General features: G+C 41.2%; 1 protein-coding gene across 1 annotated transcript in view; it reads left to right on the top strand.

The window, feature by feature from the left end:
• GLIS1 (GLIS family zinc finger 1) overlaps positions 1 to 20,226 on the top strand; it is a 177,880-nt gene that overhangs the window by 90,425 nt on the left and 67,229 nt on the right.

Here is a 20,226-nt window from a genome sequence, read left to right as displayed (position 1 = left end):
CTCATTCCTTGAGCTGAACAATAACCCATAGAGTTGTAAGTGCAAAAGCTTCAAATGTAGTTTAGACAAAAGAAAGAAACTTTTAAAGGATTTTAAATAGTTAAAAGACTAAAAAGAATATATTTAATTACATTTTCAAAGGTTGTTAGGGGTTTTTTTAATTTGCGAAACAGAGCTTTAAAAATAAGTAAAGACCGTTGTTCTCTTCTGATCAAGAAGATGTAAACAACAGCAGTGTTCCAAAAAGAGGATCTTGGGAATAACACCATCTCTGCATCTGCCCACCATGATGACAATATGGCCAAACTAAAATAAAAGTTAATGACTTCCATTAAGCTTTCCACATGTTTGAAACAACAATGATATAAGACCCTGACTGAAACAGATGAAGCAAAACAAGTTTGACATAAGCTTCCAAATTGGGCCATGAATTTTGGAAAGTCTCATTTGTAACACCCACACGTGTGTGCACGCATGCACACGCACAAAAAAGTGCAGACAGAGGGAATGGTTATGGCAGCAGGTTGGGGTTCCTGATAGGCAGAATTTGCAGCTATATGTCTATTTTATTGTTTTGATCAGAGCATGATGCAGTGGAAAATGCTTGTAAGGATGTTAGATCATGACAAACTTTTCCATGGTAAGCTGTAGCTTTCTGTGGAGGAATAGGAAAGAATGTTTGTAGAAAAAGCTTTCAGGCCTGTGATGGTTATGGAAGGGAGAAGAAAGAAAACAAAAGTATTCAAAATGTGTTGCAGAGAAGAATTTTCTCTGTAAGTGATTGTCCTGATTATCTTTTTACTTCCATTGCATAAATGAAAAGCATTATCTTAATGTCCCACACAGTTTAGTGGGTATTCCCTAAGATAATACTGGAAACAGTGCACATATTTAGAGAATACCATTAAATTGTCCAAGATAATATGGAAACACTCTAAGCCTTATGTGTTTCTTTTTGCTTTGAAAGCAAGAACTGAGTGGTTTTATTCCAGAAGTAGCTCAATGACATTTTCTAAATGTACAAATGAATTAAACTTCCCCTGAATAGATCTCTTTTATTTATCAGTTATCAAAGGATAATGCAAGTTTGCTTCTTTCCAAACAAAAGCGTAGGTAAGTAAATTGAAAGCATACTTAAAACATGAAGCCCTGATTAGTTTCCTGTGGTGCTGAAAGATCAGTAGACTCTGTGGATAAGGGAACTTGTCTCTTTTCCTGAAAAATGCATATTTAACAGGTATTGTATGGCAGATTTCTAATGTTACATTCCCGTTATTACAGAAAACTTGGTAAACCAGAGAAATGCTGTAATATCTTAGTAAATGCTAAAAATGTAATACTTTCAATTAATTTCATCTGTAGTAAAGTGCCAGCTTTTGATAACACATCAGGGTTTTGTGAATAGGTTGGAAAAACCTCTTACATCTGATATTGCAGACAGCCTTTATGTCATATTTATATAGTCTTGGCATGTAAGCATATAGAGATCTCTTTTACTGGAGCAGATATTGTAGTTGTTCCCATACATGGAACAGCCCAATCAGGACTGGGAGCTCCACATTGCTCAACTTGGAGTTAACCCTTCTCTTCCCACAGCAAGAGGCATCCCCTGTCAGCAGAGGTATTGTGTGTTAAACCTTGCAGTCTGTAATTCTGCAGGGAGGGAAGTGGATCCAAGAGATTACACAGAAACCAACTCTTCTTTGCAAATTTAGTTTTCTACCCTGAAAACAGCTTGATCTAGCAGGGGCAGGATCCAAAGCTACAGCACAGCTCCTTGAAGTTGTTAATATCAAGTGGGGATTATTTGCCCAGTGAGTTCCATTCCATGTGAAACAGAGGTTGCTGTGCAGTGTTGCGTTGTGCAGTGATGTCATGTCATTTTAAACGATGGCTTTTCTTTTGATGTGGTAATAATTGTGCTGTTATTCCTGCAAATTAAGAAGGCAGTTCTTTCTCTGTCTATAGAGGTCTGAGATTTTGTTTTGTTTTTGCTGTAACTCTGTTAAAGTAACTTTGGATCTCTTGTGTTTGTAGTGGAGATTTTCTTTTGCTGTTCACAATTACCCATTGTACTTTCTTTTAAAGCCCTCAATTTCTCTCTTGCCTGTAAGATTACTGCCTGACTAGGTATTGAACTGCTCAGGAGAAGCTAACAGTGAACAGCACCCTGCTCTCATACATAAAAGTATTTTTCCATGTAAAATTATTAATTTCTTATGACAGGCTTTGCTACCATGTACTGTAATAGACAAAGGAATTTTGGAATTCAAGCTACTTGAGAACAGGAAATACATGAGACATTTTGATTGAAAAGTAAATGGTTCACTAAAACTGCAGTTAATCCTTTTATTATCTTTCCAACAGCAGTTTCCACAATACTTTCATGAGGTAAGCTTCCTTCAGTCCAACTGTAACACTCTCATCATTGCAGCTGGTTTGAATTTAGCGAGCCTGCTTCTTTCTTTACTACAGACAGGCGACAGGCAAAACAGGATCTGCTGTGGAGCACTGCTGATGTTTTGGGTCCATATTCTGCTCACTGTGTTCCATTGCCAGAGCTGGTACTATGAGCGTTCTGTTTTCACATTCTGTTAAATATTCTAATTAAGGGGTGCCTTCTCGTCATTGTGTCCTTCAGTTTGGTTTTTCCTTGGGCTCTGCAAGTAGTCTAAAGGAAACTACCTAATCTCTTTGCAATATCCTGTTATGTTTCATACTTAACTCATGTTATTTTAGTTTTATTAAATTTGGGGTTCATCTGCATTATAATCAAAAATATATCCAACAAAAATAATGATGCAATGCCTTTAAGACTTTAACTTCTGAAGATTAATTTCATGCTTTTTTAGATTTGATGTCCCAGACAATTGGAATTTTGATTGTCTGAGACAGCAAAAATTAGCAAGCTTAAATGGTTTTTATTTTAAAAAAAGGAAGAGAAAAAGTTTCTCATAGCTGCATCTTTTGCTGCCTTTCAGTTCTTCGAATACTTTGGTGAGTAGAAGCATGCTGATCTCCAGATATTGCATCCTTGGTTTAAGCCTCTGCTTGCAAATGTAAAAACAGAGCTGCTCATTTAGTTGTCTGGAATTGTTTGATTTGGACAAATCTGTGCTTGGCTTATTAGTTTACCCTCTTGTACTCTTGTGGCTTCATAATGAGTAGAAAATATGTTCCCATCACTGCCTTCATATGTGCTCAGGGGCCTCCCCAGACAGGATCAAGGTAAATTATTTATCTTCATGTAATTTCTACGGGTGTAATTAGTGTTCATAGAAATTTGCTATCATAATGTATGTGACATCCATGAAGGGAGCTGAACAGGGATAATATTTATGGTTAATGTCTTTAGTTTTTGTATTTCAGAGAAACAAATGCCTCCTCTGTTTGTTTTAGACCTGTTCTCTGTGTTTGCCTAGAGAGTTAAGACTTTGAAGCAGAATCTTTTTTTCATGTATATATTCAACATACTCAGTTTGGGAGGAATCTGAATGGAGTGGTTTGTGTGCTGTATTGTACACAGTGAAATTCAGCACCTGTGCTGTTTGTAGTCAGTTCTTTTGAATCCCTCAGGCTGAGACACCACGGGTACTGCATTAAACATGGGGAAATTGAGACAGAGAAGATAAGTAACTTGCCTCAGGGCATCTTTAGGCAATTCCAGCATTCCAGGGCAGATCTTGTGTTCCAATCACCATTTCACACAAACTAACAATTTGCAATTTACTGGTGAAACAGATTTTTGCACAGATTGCACAAAAGATTGCGCTCTGGCTGAACTTCCTGTTAAGTTTTCTCCGCACGTCTCTGACGCAGGTGGTTTGACATGATGTGAGTGTGTGAGAGCTTTCATCAGAAGGCTTGGCTGCATCTGTAGCACTTCATGGGCAGCGACCTGCTTATTGGGAATACAGGAGAATGCCTGTGGAGCAGATTAGTATTATTGCTTCTGTTTCTGAGGAAACCAGCGTGGCATCTCTGTTCTCAGTAGATGGCGAGTCTGATGCCGTCTGCAGTCCATGGGGAGTGTGTCCAGCAATGCAGGGTGGGAATTGAGATCTCTACAGGGCTGCAGCTACAGAGGAGTCTCAGGGACAGCCCTGCATCTGTGGGGAAAATGGGTCTGCATGCAGCAGCTTATCCGCTTGTGAGTTACTTCACCTAAACAATGAGTTTCCATGCCTGACTCGAGGGAATGTTGTGGAAGTCTGGAAAGTGTTTTCAGCTTTTGGAGTGGAGGGTGTCATGCACTGATGCCAAAGGAGTGCTTTAAAAGAACAGCAATAATATTGGGCTCACTTTCTTTCCTTTGAAGTCAGTAGTAGGAAACATCCATTCTATCAAAGCTGCCTCAGCAGAGATCTCACTTTTTATTAGGTCTCTGATGGCATTTCCCGATACTGTCAAGGAATATCAGCATTCAAAACACTCTGATTAGAGGAGTAGACAGCAATTCAGTGGTTTTGTGGAAACACAATGTTTGTTTGTTTACAAAGCCCACTGCAGATTCCAGGGCAGCACAAGTGGGTTTAAGCGTGCCCCAGCACTGGAGGGCAGGCCAACAACAGGCTTTAGGCTTGGCTCTCTCAGCTCATGCCCAGCCAGCTGCTGAATTTGAACTGGTGTCTGCCCACAGGAAAGCTCCACACTAACAGGTCTCGCAGAGCAAAAGCAGCAGAAATTACTGGGCCCAGATTCCATTGTGTGCCGTGTTCCAGTGCAGCAGGACAGAATTGCAAATGACTGCAATGCAATGGCCCCACACTGCCCTTGGGGGCTTGGGACCTTGCCTTGAGCTGGGCTGCAGAGGGGCGAGCTGCCAGGGTTTTCCTGAAAGATTATCAGCCTCCCAGTTTGGTCCTGGGATTGTTGGGCTTCTGTGATGTGCATCTCCTTTATCAGGCTGATATAAAAATGATAGAGGATGCTGGACCTGGTGGGATTGTGCTCTGAGCAAGCTGGACTGGCTGCCTTCTCTCTTGCTTTCCAGCAGTCTGATACGGGTTAGGTCTGGCTGACATACTGCCAGGGTTCTTTTTGCGTAAATCTAAATAAATTAAAATGAAGTAAATTCCAAGTGTTGCTGCCAGAATCCAGAATGGCTTTCAAGTTCACTTGTCTGCCTTAAAAATGTTATACAGGACGCTGAAGAGATCTGAGAAATGGAATATGGTAGTTTGAGGTATAGCATGAAACTTTTATGGAGGAGCTTTCAGATACATTTTTAATCCTTTGAGAATGTTTACTTCCACAAGGTTTAATTTCATTTTACCTGATACATTATTAAGTAATTTGGGACCTGTTTAAAACACACTAATCCTGAAGATTCCCTGATGCATTTGTGCAGATCTGGTGACTGTGTAGGTACTGCTGTTCAGTGTGTTAAATAAGAAACAAAGTGGGGTATTAGCAGTACTATCACCACAACACTGTGGGCACTCCCCCCGTGAAACTCCCTGCCATAGGATATAGTAATTAATTGCCACTGTTATGGTTCTCACAGTGTTGGATAATTTCCACTAACAATACTTGGTATCTGCTGAAGGTAAGGTGATAGGCAGATAGTGGTTTAGGGAACAGATAGCCTTGTGACAAAAGCACGGGTATGCATTTCCATCCTCCATGATAGAAATTTTGTTAGGTATTTCACCAATTTTTTCAAACCAGCAGTAGGATCACAGTAGAGCTTTGAGAAAAAAAACATCAGTGAATCTGGGTCACCTTCATTTTGGAAAAGAAGTGATGGGGGACAGTGAACAGGACTAGAGGATTTTGTTACTATTGACATTTTACAGACAATGTGCTATTTTAGAAATGTTTCAGTATTTCAACCCATCATTTTTTTACTTTCTGTTTCAGCATGAATAAAGTTTAAACAAAGACACTTCTTTTTGTTGTTGTTTAAAAGCTTTTCCCATTTGATTTATTCAGTGTTTTTATTTTGTTAGCAGAGTCCCCCAAACAATTATATTTCAGCTCATCCTGGACTGATTTATCTTCTCTTCATTCTTCAGTGTTCTGATTTGGCTACTGAAATACATATTTTTCACCACAATTCCAACTGTGACCTGATTTGAGTACAAGGAAAATGATCCATTTGCCTGCAAAGCCACAAATATTTGTCAGAATACTAAACACTGAGCTTTTGACAAATACCTGACAGTGCTCTGATTGAAAGAGAACATCTCAAGTAGGGAACAGTTTTGTACTAGAAGTGTTTCTCCCCAGGGACTGGCACTGGCACCCTTGTGGCACACAGGATGGGCACTTGTACCAGAGCTCCTCCACACCAAACAAAGTCATTCATGTGCTTTGTCAAATAATATGGGCTGAAGTATGACCAGTTTAGAAAAGTGAAATTTATTAGTTGTGACCTGCCATGTCTGGCTGCCAGACAGATTTCTGGGAATGTCTCCCAGATCTCTTTTGGAGGATTTCTTCTAGGCTCCTTTCCCTTCCCTTTCCCCAGTTTGCATACAAAAATGACATCTCGATACCATGTTTTTATCTTTATCCTCTTGTCCCACAGGACTCAGCAAGTAGTGATTCTTTCTCATATTAAGACACTCACAATTATTTCCAGCTCTGCTGTGGCCTGGTTTTGCATGTAGATTTATTCAAACCCCAGTCTCAGCACAGACCTATAAACCTCTCATGAGGCATCACCTTTTGAAGATATCTTGCAAACAGCCTCCTAACTCCCAATTCATTCCAGCTGCACCACAAGATCACTTTCTTTGCCATGCAGATCAATGGATTTTATCAAATAATCACATCTGAAGAGCAAAAAGGGAGAAAGGCTTTTCAGCTTCTAAGCACTGCATTTGCTATAACTCAGGATTTCTGTAGCTCACCATTTCCCATGCAGCAAAAGTGTGACAAGGTTTCTTTTTCACTGTCTCCCCTGCCTTGGAGTGAATCATCCATGGGTTTCACTGTTTAAATCTGCTCAGTAGTAAAGATAAGTGATACAGCCCCAACTAGTCAGATGCATTCTCCACTCTAGTAATAAGTTTTACAGAGCAGGAAATGTAATTGTGAAATACCTGTTTGCTGTAGGAATACCTTAATACATCTCAAGAGTACCTCAGAGATGTGTCCAGCAGTTGTGTCATAAAACCATAATTGTGGAGGATCCAGCATCATTATGGGTGGCTGATTTTTCTCCAGAAGATCTGAGAAAGCAGGGTGCATTCAGTGATATGAATAACAAGCAATGAGAGAAGAATTTTCTTTTTACCTCTTGAAATTTAATTTATAAAAAACAACTTGCATGCAAATATTATTAATCCTGTCATTTGGGTGACAGCTTGGCTGCTTGGTGCAGAACTTGTAAGTTCTAAAATTTTAAAGAAAGTATTTGTGCTTGTGTTCCTGAGGTTAAGTGCTTGGCTTTATTTTATTCCTTTGTATGTGTTCTGTGGGGATTATTAAAAGTGGTAGGAATTGTTCAGAACTCTCAGTGATTTAGCCTCTCTGAACAGTGATTAACCTCAGGAAGGAAAAATAGTTTGTATCACATGGCAGAAGGCTTGGTCAAATTAAAAAGCCATAAAATTAAATATTGTTTAAAACCTGTGCCAACGATATACTTAATAATATTTCTTATTAGGCCAATACGTTTTAATGCTCGTTATTAGTGAAACCTATGTCATTTAATAAAAATGTTAATCTGCATTTGTAGGCAGCAGAGAGACTGTATAGTGTAGTCTCAGGGGAGAAAGAGGAATTTAGTGCACATTAAAAACTTTATACAGTCATTCATGCAGTTTTATCTCAGTTCTCAATGTGATGCATTTGTTTGTTACTTTGGGGCAAGCCAGCAGCAGTTGGCCTTTAATATCAGATGAGAAATGAAAAGCCTTCATTGCACAGTGCAGGGTCACATTCTGAAACCTTCACTGGCTCATTTAGCACCTAGTCCAGTGGGCTTGGTAAAAACCAATGTCTGGTTAAGCTAAATATATCAAAATGTGACCTGCTGGCATCTGACAGCTCAGTCTGAGCTATTTCCAAAAGCAGGCCTGGTTTTGGGTAGGTTTGTTTTGGAGGTGCCCTGCTCTGCACCTCTGAAGGTGAAATCCTCTTCCTCTCAGACCAGGAACGGAGTTACTGAAATGTCATGAACACTTTGGGATATTGTCACCTTGGATCTCCTTTTCCTTACAAGTACGATGAAATAAATTTCTTTGGAGCAGAGTGAGGGTGAATAATCACAGTGAGATACCGAGGCCAATAACTTAATGTGCCCATAATGCTATTTTACATCTCTAATCATTCCTTCTGCTGAGAATCTCAAAGCTCTTTCAGGCTTTTGCCTGCCAACAGCATTTCCTGTGTGATGAAAACTCTTGTGCCCAAGTTCTGGATACAGTTGAATTAAGACAAATTACTCTGCTGCTTTCTCTCCCTGTTTAAACTGGTGTCATTGTAAAGAACATATGAAATGTCTGGTGGAAAAGGCAAGGAAAAGATATCCTCCTTCCCAGAGTATTTTCTCTTTCATGTATTTTGTAAAGTTGGTATAAGACTGTGCACCTTTGCTGATCAGAAAGACCCTTTAACTTCAGAACATTATTCTCATGAGTAGAGGTGTGCAAGACAGTGGTTTTATTCAGCTGTATCGTGGCTTTCAGACAAAATATCACCATTGTAGAGAATTCAATGCCCTGTGTTCTGTCTTACACCTGTATTTGCTGTATTTGGGTAAATCAGAAATGGCTGCATTTCAAATAGCTGTGCATTTAATCACAGACATTTGTCAGTGCCTGACTTTTCTATTTACATTCCTGGCTGATTGTGGAGTCAAGGAACAATAGGAGTTTTATTTCAAAGTCTGCTGTAGCTGTCTATATCAGTGTCTTCCCTCCATCTCCTTCTTTTATTGTTGTGTACAGATAACATATGTGTGAAGAGATCCTCTGCTCAGGTACAGTGGAGCTGCAGTGTTAAATAATTGATCTTGATCTGTCTTTTGAAACTGCATCCAAGGCATTTAAAAGTGGGAAATGGAAAAAGCATGTTCTCATAATCCAGCTCAGTAAAGTTTGCACAACTGCTCTTTGTTTCATCGTGCCTACAATAAATCTTTCATTTTTGCCAATTGAGAATGCCTACTAAATCTGCAAATGATTACTTCCCTGAATTGTGTTGGGATTCTTGCAATACATTTTTCTTACATGGGTAATGATAAAATAAGAGTCCATCAAAAAATATTTTATTGCCTGGCGGAGAGCCTTTTATGAAATGGTTTTGATTCAAGGAGATTCTTCCAAGTGTTTTAGAACCGTTGCTTACAACTTCCCTTTAACCCTTGCATGGAGGGCTGCCAGGCCCTGGGAATGTCAGGATCAGGGTCAGTCAATCAGCAGGACCTGGGTATCAGTTTAACCTGCAGCCCTCGGCCCAGAGCGCGAGCGCCTGCTTGTAAGGGGATTGTGTTACCCCGAGATTAGAGAGCTGATGAATGTCACACTGGTGGGAACCTTGTAAAGCTAATCTGCTGTATCCATGTTGATATGATTGCACCCTGCTTCAGCGAGAGAGTGAGGAAGATGCTGTATTACAGAAAGGAAAGCACAAGGCAGAATTGGTGGGGCCATCTGGGTCACTGAGCCCAGGCACCACTTTACAGTAATCCTTCAGTACACACAGAGGCACAGAGCACCTTTCTGTCCCTGCTTTCAGGAAAGGTGTATTGTCAACATTGTGGCTTGTAAGTCAGGACCTTTCAGTCATGTGAAACAAATCCTGCCCTTTTTCCCCTTGATTTCAGATTGGGTACAACTATGTTTGTCTGCCTGTGCCCAGGAGCCACCAGCTGTAGGAATTAACCTGCTTTCCTTACAAAGAGACACAGTCTCAACCTGGTTCCCTGCAGACCTTGAGCAAACTGTCTCTACATAAAACAAGGCCCAGGGGGGATGTTCCTGGCATGGTGCAAGCCATGATGCCTGAGAACACATTCAAGTACTGCAGGGAGAGGGGATCTGGCAAGAGACAGATACCTTGTGGTACTTGCTTGCACTCACAAAACAGCAGTAGACCTGACCACATCTATTGCTTGATGTGTTTGCCCACTTGCCTCCATGTAATAAACTGTCCCCTCAGAAAAGACATGGGAGATCAGGAAAAAAGCAGATTGTGTGAAAATACTTTTAAGTATCACAGTTACTTGCAGGGTTTTATCTTCCTGCATATCCTCAAATGTAATGACATTTTTAATTGCATGGTCGTGGTGATCTCAGAGTTCCCTGTTTACAGTACTTTGGTCCAGCTGAACATTTTTAGGTCATGCTTTGTCTTCAAGGCCAAGCAGTGAAAAGCTGACAACACCCAGGAACCAGACATGCATCAGATGAACAGGGCACACCAGCTTAGTCAGAGCAATTATTTTAGCCAGGTAGGTTATAAATAACATGTTTTACATTTCAGACTGGCAAGCCTCCTTCTGCATACACCTTGCTTCTGAGCTGAAGTGACAAAGTTGTCTCAGTTAACCACTGACTATTTCTGTTCAGGTTTTGAAAGGAGGCACTCAGGAACACTTTCAGGTGTGAAGAGACTTTGCTGAATTTGGAGAGAGAGGTATTGGAGGTAACAGTGAACACGACAGAAAGGCTGGGTGTGGGATTCTGCATCATCCCTACTCACAGATGGATAGTGAAAAGCAGCAAATTTAGGACTTTTTGAAGGAAAGGCTTTTTAACACTGAGCAAAGTTAAATGGATCAGAATGGAAGGAACCTTTTTGAAGCTTGGGTCTTCTCAGGGGTCTGTGATACCCCCAGACTTCCTCAGTACCTCTCAGGCAACTTGTAGCCAGGCCACTAGAATGACAGCACGTTTAAAACATGAATATTTGTAACTGCATTACTTCATTTCTAGTGCTGTAAAAATACCATTCGCATAATGGGGTAATGGCCTGCAAGTTCTCATGATTTCAACTGTTTTGGAGTTACAGGAGTTCTGTTCCTTTATGGCAAGCACCCATTTTTCATTTTAACATCTTTGGCACTTGCCTAAAGGATGGGAAATTAAAAAATGATTAAGGGGACAGAGAGACTGTCTTTTAAGGAAAGATGAAAGGAATTAAACTGAGGCTGGGGTGGGGAGAAAAGAAAAGGGAGGGATTGTTTAGGAAAGAATAGAAAACAAGTAGAGTGATCGGGCAAAATCAGGCAAAGGAGAATTTAATTTTTCACTGAAGGTTTCCCAAAGAGGAGGTCTCTTTTAGAGTGGAATAATTTCGTAGTGGAAATAGAAGATGCCCAACTGTATGAGTAACATAAGCTGTCTTAAAAAATTGAAAAATAAATTGTAAGGAATAATTTTGAAAGCAAAATTACATCACATTTCTGCCACTCTCTGAACACAGATTATTGCATTACTAGGTATAAGAGAAGGAAATGCATTAGCAGGCACAGGGATACAGTTTAAGCCTTCAGATGCCTGCACTCTGAATGTATTATTTGCGTATTTTTGTCCTGCTGATGTTGCTGTGAGGTAGCTGAGGATGGTCCCCATGCAGACCACTGGGTGCTCAGCATTTCTGCAGTTGGGGACCCCACTGTCCTGCCAGGCCAGACTCTCAGACCTTCTCACAAACAAAAATATGCTTGCAGTTCACAGTGGCAGGTGTGAAGTGGGGGATGACTGGCTATAGAGTCCATTTGCCAAGAAAGATACCTTTTGTTTTGCTTTGCCTTTACCAGGTTTGACCTTTAAAGGACAAAAAATTTCTTCTCACCATGAAGCAAAGTCTCACTATTGATTCCAGTGAAAACTAACACACCTTACGGAGTTTTGTGCCAGAAACGCTGAGCCATGACACATGGATGCTTTATTTCTGCTGTGAAACAGGGCAGAGAGACACTGTTGGGCATAGCAGCAGCTTCACCTGCAGCTTCCTGGTCCAACTCACTCAAAATTCAGGCAGCGAAGCTCAAGTGCTGGATCCAGCTTGTCTGGTGTGCAGTGGTGGGTGTCCCACAGCCCCAGGGCCAGGTCTGTGTTCGGATGTGGAAGGGAGCTCTGGGCACAGGAGCACAGGCAAATGATGGTAAACAAAACATGGGGAGAGGGACAGAAGCCAGATCCTTTCCAGACATCTCTGCTGAATCTGTGTCTGGGCCTATGTTGGTCAATTTTTTGCTCTTTGTTTGCACCAGCCATTTTGAATGAGTTGTTCCCTTTAGCAGCTTAAAGCTCTGCCATGGAGAATTTATGTAATGGTAGGTACCATGACATAAATTTTTATAGGTAGACAGGAGGGTGCAAGCTTAGAAGTTGAGTATTTCAGCTTGTCAGATATAGCTTCTGATACGTGTCAATTGTTTTGTGAAAATTTGGGTTTGGAACACATCTCTGAATGGCAAGAGAAATAAATGGGTATCGTAGTCATACCAGAGACTTTCAATTTTGATTGTTTATAGCAACGCTGACAGAAACTAACACTATACACAAAACTGGTTTTGAAACTGCCCTTTTTTCAGAGTTAATGACCCACAGGCTAATGGAAATTTGCCAGGTTTTACCAGCTGGGATCTGGCCTGATTTTGCTGGGAAATAAAAGTGCAAGGCAGAGAAACCATTTGGATTTCTGAAAGTCTGTGATGGTTCTCTTCTCTCATTATAAAACCTTCACTTTTTTTCTATGTTGTGCTTATAATTGACGTGTACTTAGCAGAAATGCTGGCTTTGCCCAAGGACAGCATACCCTGCTCACCCAAGAATTCCTTTTGACAACTGCATTTAGATCCACTGCTGTGCAAACCCAAACCCAGCCCAGGCACTGTGAAAGGAGTTGCATTAAATCATGGCTTTTGAGGATCCACTGTCACAGCTCAGCTGCTCTGGCTCCATCCAGTAGAGGGTAGTCATTTGATGCATTTTATGATCTGCTCCTCCATTTATTGCACTCAGGGCTTTCCCAGGTATTACCTGGGGACTTCTCACACCATACACACGGCTGGTTTGGTTCCCATAATTAACCCAGGAAAGGCAGACTCTGTACCTGAGTGCATTTCATTGTAAAGTCAACAAAAGAGGGAGAGTAAGCCATTTGTACTAATTGTATATATAAAAAATAATCCCTAAAGGCAAGACTGTATAAGGTGCATTATGTTCAGGCAAGTGTGGGATCATTAGTGTCATTCATGATAATTTCATTTACCCCCATGGCTTCCAAACAATACATGGCTCGTAGCCTCATGAATTGGTGTGAGTTAAGAATTGCATGGCAGCCCTTCATTTTTAGAAGGAAAGCTCTTAGGTCTTACTATGATGAAGGCTCTTTTGTTGTAAAGTTTTCTTTACTAAGATAGATATTACTTCAGTTCACACTAAACAAATTGACTCTGGAGTTTTCAGTCTCGGTTTGCCAGAGACAAATTGTGAAAGCATCTAATTGTAGCCTAAACAAAACCATATTTTCCTTAAAAACATGGCAGTGTGTCATTCTAAATCTGTGGTGCTTTGCCCAGGAACCCATTTCAAGCAACAAAAAAAACCCACAAAAAAGACCCCCCCCAAAAAAAAACCCTGGGCAAAATACCACCTTTAGACAAAACACCTTAGACTGTCAAACCTGGATATTAAATTGAGTGGTTTTGGTTGCAGGGCTGCACTGAAACTGTTTCATTGTTTCAACTCTGTCCCTCCATGCAGTCAAAGACACTGGCGTATACTTAAGAAAATGGTAAATATGGAATGCTGGCAAATATAGCTTAAAAGAAGTTATGAGTAAACAACAATATCTAGACTGTCAAATTTCTAGGACTTACTGCAGCCAATTTGCACTTAGATAATGAAGGATGAAGAACTCTGAGCTTTTAAATCCCCATTTCTAGTTCTTCACAACATTTATCAGTGTACAGTGGCTTTATTCATGACCTGAGTCTGGTTCTGATAAATTTTGAGAACTGTTTCATAATGTTATTGTAGAAATTATGGATGCGTCATTTTGGCCATCAAGTCATTGTGTCTGTGAGGGAAGGAGAAGTTGATGGGAAGGGCTGAGAGCACAGGGGCTGAGTCTTCTGCTAAAAATGTAGAAATATTTGCTGATGAGAACTCAGCTCTGCTGTTGGTGTGCAGCCAGAGTGGCCCCTGCACTCCCAGGTGGAATTGTAGCTGTTCTCTCCCCTGCACTTGGCTTTGTCCTGTCCGCTCTGGGGCACCTGGTGAGGGGAGGACACCTCTGCTTCCCCACAGGGTCCCCACCTGTGGGCTCCAAGCAGGGCAGGGTCTCCATCCTTCATGCACCTGCGTGGAGCCTTCCCAGCTGCAAATTCCAGGCCTCTGCCAATTCTAATGGCAAATTTCAGCTGTGCTGAAAGCAGGGGCAGAATTCCCATTGACCACAAACAAGCAGGAGCACAGCCAGGGCTGGAATGATATGAGCTCAATAAATAATCCCCCTTCCCAAGATCCTGGGTGGTTCTGCTGCAGAGGGGGATGAATTCCCCCTCCTGGGCTGTGCTTTCCACAGCTCCCGTGTCCAGCACTTCTGGGCTGCTCCCCACGCGTTTGGAAACAGGGTGATTCAGGCTGGTGATTCACTTTGGGAGGCTTTGAAGGTTTTAGCTCAGGTTTAGGGAAAATATGCAGCATGAATCACCCAGGAACTTTGTTTTCTCTGTGAATTCTATGGCAATTGCACGTTAGAGCAATGTTTAAGGCAAAACAGTGTAAGACATTGGTGTCTTTTGCTACAGCCAGTCGTGTTCCACTGAAAGCCAAGCGTTCCTCAAATTCAGCAGACACCACATGCCTGGTGGTCGTATGGGAATTGAGAAGTGACAAGAGGAGAGGGCATGTCTGATCTGAATGTATCAATATGCAGTGCTGAAAGGAAAAGAAAAGGAGCAACTCCTTTATCCTTTCTTCCTTTGTAAATCCAGCCCTATCTGTTTCATGATGGATGCAGAATTTTAAGTTTACCACATGGAAATTGCTTTAATTTTTAGTCTTGGGGCAGCCAGGAAATGAAAAATTAGAGTAAGAATTAGTGGGAAAAGGATGGTTTATTATATATTGGCACAATGTATTGGTTAATTCAGGAATTAATAAAACTGACAGTGGATAGTGGTGCTCAGGCCCATGTTTTAGTTGTGTCCATCAGTATCCTCTGGGTGATAGCACCTTAAGCTGGCAGGGAGGCACCTGCTATGGGAAAGTGAGCATCCATGGGGGCTGTCTGACCCCAGTACCCTGCAGGGAGACCTTGGCAACTACTGAGGTCAGCAGAGAGTTCTAATACTCTTTTTTTTCACCCAGATTTTGTAATGGTCACTCTCTGAAGGGAGCTGGTGGAGAACAGGAAAGGAGCTGTGAAGAGCACTTACATTTATTGAAGCCTAAAGACTTGGAAGTGCCAGAGATGGGGTGGACAGAGCTGGTGTCTGGCAAGGAGGGGAGGTGACCGTGTTTGGGTTCAGGATCTGGGCTCTGTTTCCCCCTCAGCAAGGCAGAAGGTGGCTGTGTGGGAGTCCTGCGGCTCAGCCACAGGCCCTGAGTGTGTTTTGTTTGGATATTTCTGATCTTGTTGCCTCCTTGGCTGGTATTTTGGGTTTGAGCAGCAGTGTCCTACGCAGTATTTGTTTTGGAGCTTGGCTTCCTGTGTTTTTTCTGGGTCTATTAATTAATAATAATGTAGTGTCAGATCCTAGCTCTTGGTTTTTTGAGTTATCAAAACAAATGCTGTCTTCGTGGCCATTTTCAGTCTTTTGTGGCTATATAGATCCCTTGTTATTCAAATATTTGCTCATCTCTCTACCTTTTTGCTGCCTTTGAGGAATTAAGTTCAGTGACAAAGGAGAGATTTTCTCCTTTACTTCCAGAATTACTCATTCCATGTTTGGAAAGACAAACACAAGGAGAACACAGGCGAAATGTGAATAACACGTATACAAGCTAACGGTCTCGCAAAGGGAAAATAAGAAAATCAGAGGTTACATCACATTATTGTAAGAATACATTATTTTGTTTTCAAAACTGTTATTTAACAGTGGGATGAATCCTTTAGTCATTTAGTGTTGGAACTTCCAAAATGGCTTGTGGTTGTTCCATCGTTCTTCTCACACAATTCCCAAAAACACAGACGTTAGAGGCAGTGATTAATCTTTCTGTATTAGTGGCCTGATCCAGCAGTTACTGGTGTCAAGAGAAAGCTCCTCGTGTACTTCAACAGACTTTGGAGCAGGATGGTGATTTTTAAAAAACAGATGTAAGCAGCAAATTAGAAGCAAGTTAGAGAAATTTATCCAAGTCCTGTAGTTTTAAGAAACTGCTGTATTCTGTTGTAAGACTGTCTAGAAACCTTAAAATGTATAATAATACAGAAACACATGGCTTGGAATTCATTGTGATCCTTCCTACCTTTGATCTTTTGCTTTACTTACCATCACTTGTGTGCATATGTGTGGATGTGAGAGTAAACAACATAACCCTAATTGTCTGAAAATATACATATGGCTATATAATGCCATAAATGAGCAGAGTGTTGGTATGTAAATTTCTTATGGTATATGTGGCCAGAATAAATAAATTATTGTCACGGTAGTGGGATTTATCTATATATTTTCCTTATAAACTAGCAGGTAATAATTTAATTCAAAAGCTCCTTCCAAAAATGCAATTAATGTCTTTTGTTATAGTTTCCCTGGGTTTAATAATCCCCTCTTCCAGATTTATATTGGTTTCTGGAAAGTAATGCTTATTAGAGTGTTTTTCCAAATTGGCCACAATAATCCACTGAAATCTGCCAGCTGAATCATTGCTATGCTTGTGAAATTGCCAGGATCGCCTGACAGTTATTACTGGGGTAGAAGGGGAGGGGGAAAGGGAATGAAAGTTTCATAATATGTCACTGTTATTGATACCTTGGCTATGGCTCTTGGATTTGGATTGATATGTTTACTGAAATTCTGTGTGAAAGATGGAATGCCTGGTGCTGGATTGGCAGCTGCCACAAGGGAGAGAAAATTTAGTAATTTTTTTCGGACAACTGCATTTTATTCTGGGTATATTTTAAAGCCACGTATGCGCATGTATGTGTGTCTATATCTATGTGTGTGTGTGTGTGCAAACTGTCTCTACCTTCTTCACCAGCCTGGTTCTTGAGAAAGGAAGAGGATGTATATTCCCTGAATTAGGGTCATGCTTCACATGCCAAATCCCACAACTTGTGCAAAACACACAACCAAGTCAGAGGTCAATCATTCACCTGCAGCCACATCTTCATGTAGTCATTCTCCTCTGTGATGCTGGAGGCAGGGATGAGCCTCCATAGCTCCAGTAGGTGTTGTTTTCTCCCATACTTCCAAAATAATCGAAAAGGGCTGAGTTTTGCAGTGTCTGGGTTCATTGTCCTTGTGAAGTCCTGCACAACTGGAGCATAACCCTCATTCTGAGAGGGATTCCCTGACGCTGGAATGCTGGATCCTGCTGCCTAGATGAAAAGGTACATAAAAGAGTAGCGGGGCTGGGGCAGAGGGACAAAGACAAAATGCCTCTCCCATTATGAGCCTTGGCAGCACTGCTGGGACAGACCCCTGTAGGGATGACTGCTGCAGGCTCTGGGTGTCTGGGATAAATATTGTGTCCAACAGCCATCCATCCCTGGTGAGACTCTGCTTGGGGCAGCGCCCACCCCCGTGCATGGGTTTTATATTCTGCTGGTGTAAATGAGTGTTTGTTAAAGTCATCCATCTAAAGTCTTCCTGATACAGGGCAGCTTGATGATGAAAATTTTTCCCTTTCTATTTTTTTTTTCTTGGTAATTTATGGGCTGAGATAATGGATGCCCAGTTTAGTGTAGCCAGAAAAATAAGATTCTTAAACATTCTTGCATTCCCCAGTATGTGGTTAATTTCCATCTCAGCAGACATTCATGTGCAAAATGATGCTTTGGAGCAGTATCCCTGCTCTAAGCTTTCCTTGTGATGAGAAGTTTCCCTTAGACACCAGCCAGTGCAGGAGGCACATTGCTCTGGAGGTGGCTGTGTGATCCCCTCTGTCCCCTGGCATGGCATTTGGGGTCAGCTTGAGTGCTGCACACTTTGGAGGAGCAGCCACGTGGACTTGCTTCCCTCTTACACTCATTGTGATCTGTCTGAGCCTAAGGGACAGGCAGCACGGGAAGAACCCACAGTGTCATTTACATTTGAATCCCAAACACTAAGTTAGCACAAGCCAACTGAGCTGCAGAACCAGTCATCTTCAATTTTTACAGCCTTATAATTTTTAAGACAATTTTTATTACTCTGATTGGAACAGAGATGATTTTTGTAGTGTCTGTTTATGCCATTTCAAACTTGAACATAAATCTCATTTTTTAAGGGGATTTTGTGGTTTTCTTGGCTTTATGAAATTTTTTTTATCCCTCTTTTATGCATTCTACTAAATTAAACCAAAATAAACTCGGGGGAAAAAGTGATTCTTTAAAACAAATATATTATTTTATCCCTTCTTTGGACAGGAATTTCCATCAGGGAGACAAGGATAGAACATTCTATTCAGCCTTTGCCTGCTGATTTATGCTGCCATCATTACAAGAGCGGTAATGACGTCCCATAACCAGTAACAGGAACTGTGAGCAGAAGCTTTGTAATACAACACTGCTCCCCTTTTTCTCCAGCAGCTTTGTTGGTGGTCTAGAAATCATTCCAGAATGTGTTAGATGGTTCTCAGAGAGAACTGTGCATCTTCTTTTGGTTTAGGAGAATCCAGGTCTGGGGTGGCCCCGTGTGGGCTCCTGCAGTGCTCTGAGGTGCAGTGGCTCTCTGGAAAACCTGCAGCCAAGCAACAGTAGCTGGTGTTTGGAGCAAAGCAGCCCATGGATCCTGTTGGGGTGGCTTGTAGGGAATGCTTCTAACCATGCTGTGGGATTCTGCCTCAAGTGTCAGGGATAACGTTGAAGATTAGAGTGTCTGCACAGCAGTGTGTGCCTGCGAGCCTGATGGATTGCTACAAGAAACCAAAGGTATTTGATAAACCCAGCATTGGTTTATGGTGACAGTGTGCTGATGACATGTATTAGTACTTCTAGGAGGTCACAAGTGCTATCCAGCTGCATGTCTGATACTCAAGTGTGTTTGTTGCTGCAAGGTGGTAAGAATCAGTTGTCCCTTGAGGCTGAACTTGATGGTGTCTTTCAAAAGGTCCCATTTGAGCTTTGCTGTGATAGCAGAGCCAGTGGCATCAAGGAATGAGCCTCTGCCAGCATCTACCACAGAGCAGCAGGTGAGACATGACTGCTTTTCCCTGTGTTTATACACAGAAAATGGTTGTGGTAACTCTGTGGGATCTGCTAGCAAATGCTGATTTGTTAATGTTCCCCAGTATAAGTGGTTGATATTTTATCGGCATTCCAAAGCTGCATTTTAAAATTTTGTTTAATCCTGTCATTTTCAGCTGCTCATTATTATGGTAGTATGTTGTTTATGGAGGTTGTTTCCATGTGGGTAGCTGCAGTTGTGTTGGATGAGGGAAAGTTGGCTGTTTTGCCTCTGTAAGTGTGTATATAATACTTGGTTTGGGTTTTTAGGGATTTTTTTCAGAGTAAGATTGTTCCCACTGCAGAAAAGGATGTTGGCCTACAGTCTTGATCACAAGTGTACTGCACTTGTTAAATGTTAAGATGAACAAATGACATTTGCAATAAAAAAAATAATCCTCTTATATGGAAAATTTTGGCAAAAATGTTTATGCAAAAAAAGTATTTTGTTCCTGACTGTCTATTCTAAGTACCATAGCAAGGTCTCTGTGGCTGCTTTGGTACAAGTGGGATCAGAATACAGCCTTTGTGCCTGGTATCCTTTGATTGACTAAACAATGCAAAAGACACATGCAGCATCACATTGGTTTAGCAACTAATATTTGACAATTTAAAAAACTTTTCTTCTAGGCTGAGTTTTATGTAAAGCTGTTTACATTAAAGTGACATCCAATTAAAGTGTATCATGTAACCCACATCACAGTTCAGCACACATTTTCTATTTTAACTGACATATGGCCCTATTTATGAAAATAAAAATCATCATGTTTTGATGATATGTTCACATAATTTATGTGGAAAAGCAGAGGGAGAGAAGCAGGGAGAGGGAATGCTTTTGCTGTGTAAAGCTATTATTTTCTGTGATTCATTAAATGTCTTTTAACCCATGTGCACAGGCAAATCCCTCCTCCCCCAGTTCCTGCCCAGCCCCCTTCCCCGCAGTGT

This window comes from Ammospiza caudacuta, chromosome 7 (genome assembly GCF_027887145.1).
Source record: "Ammospiza caudacuta isolate bAmmCau1 chromosome 7, bAmmCau1.pri, whole genome shotgun sequence".
In the NCBI taxonomy this organism is placed as follows: domain Eukaryota; kingdom Metazoa; phylum Chordata; class Aves; order Passeriformes; family Passerellidae; genus Ammospiza; species Ammospiza caudacuta.
This window is presented reverse-complemented; position numbering and strand designations above follow the sequence as displayed.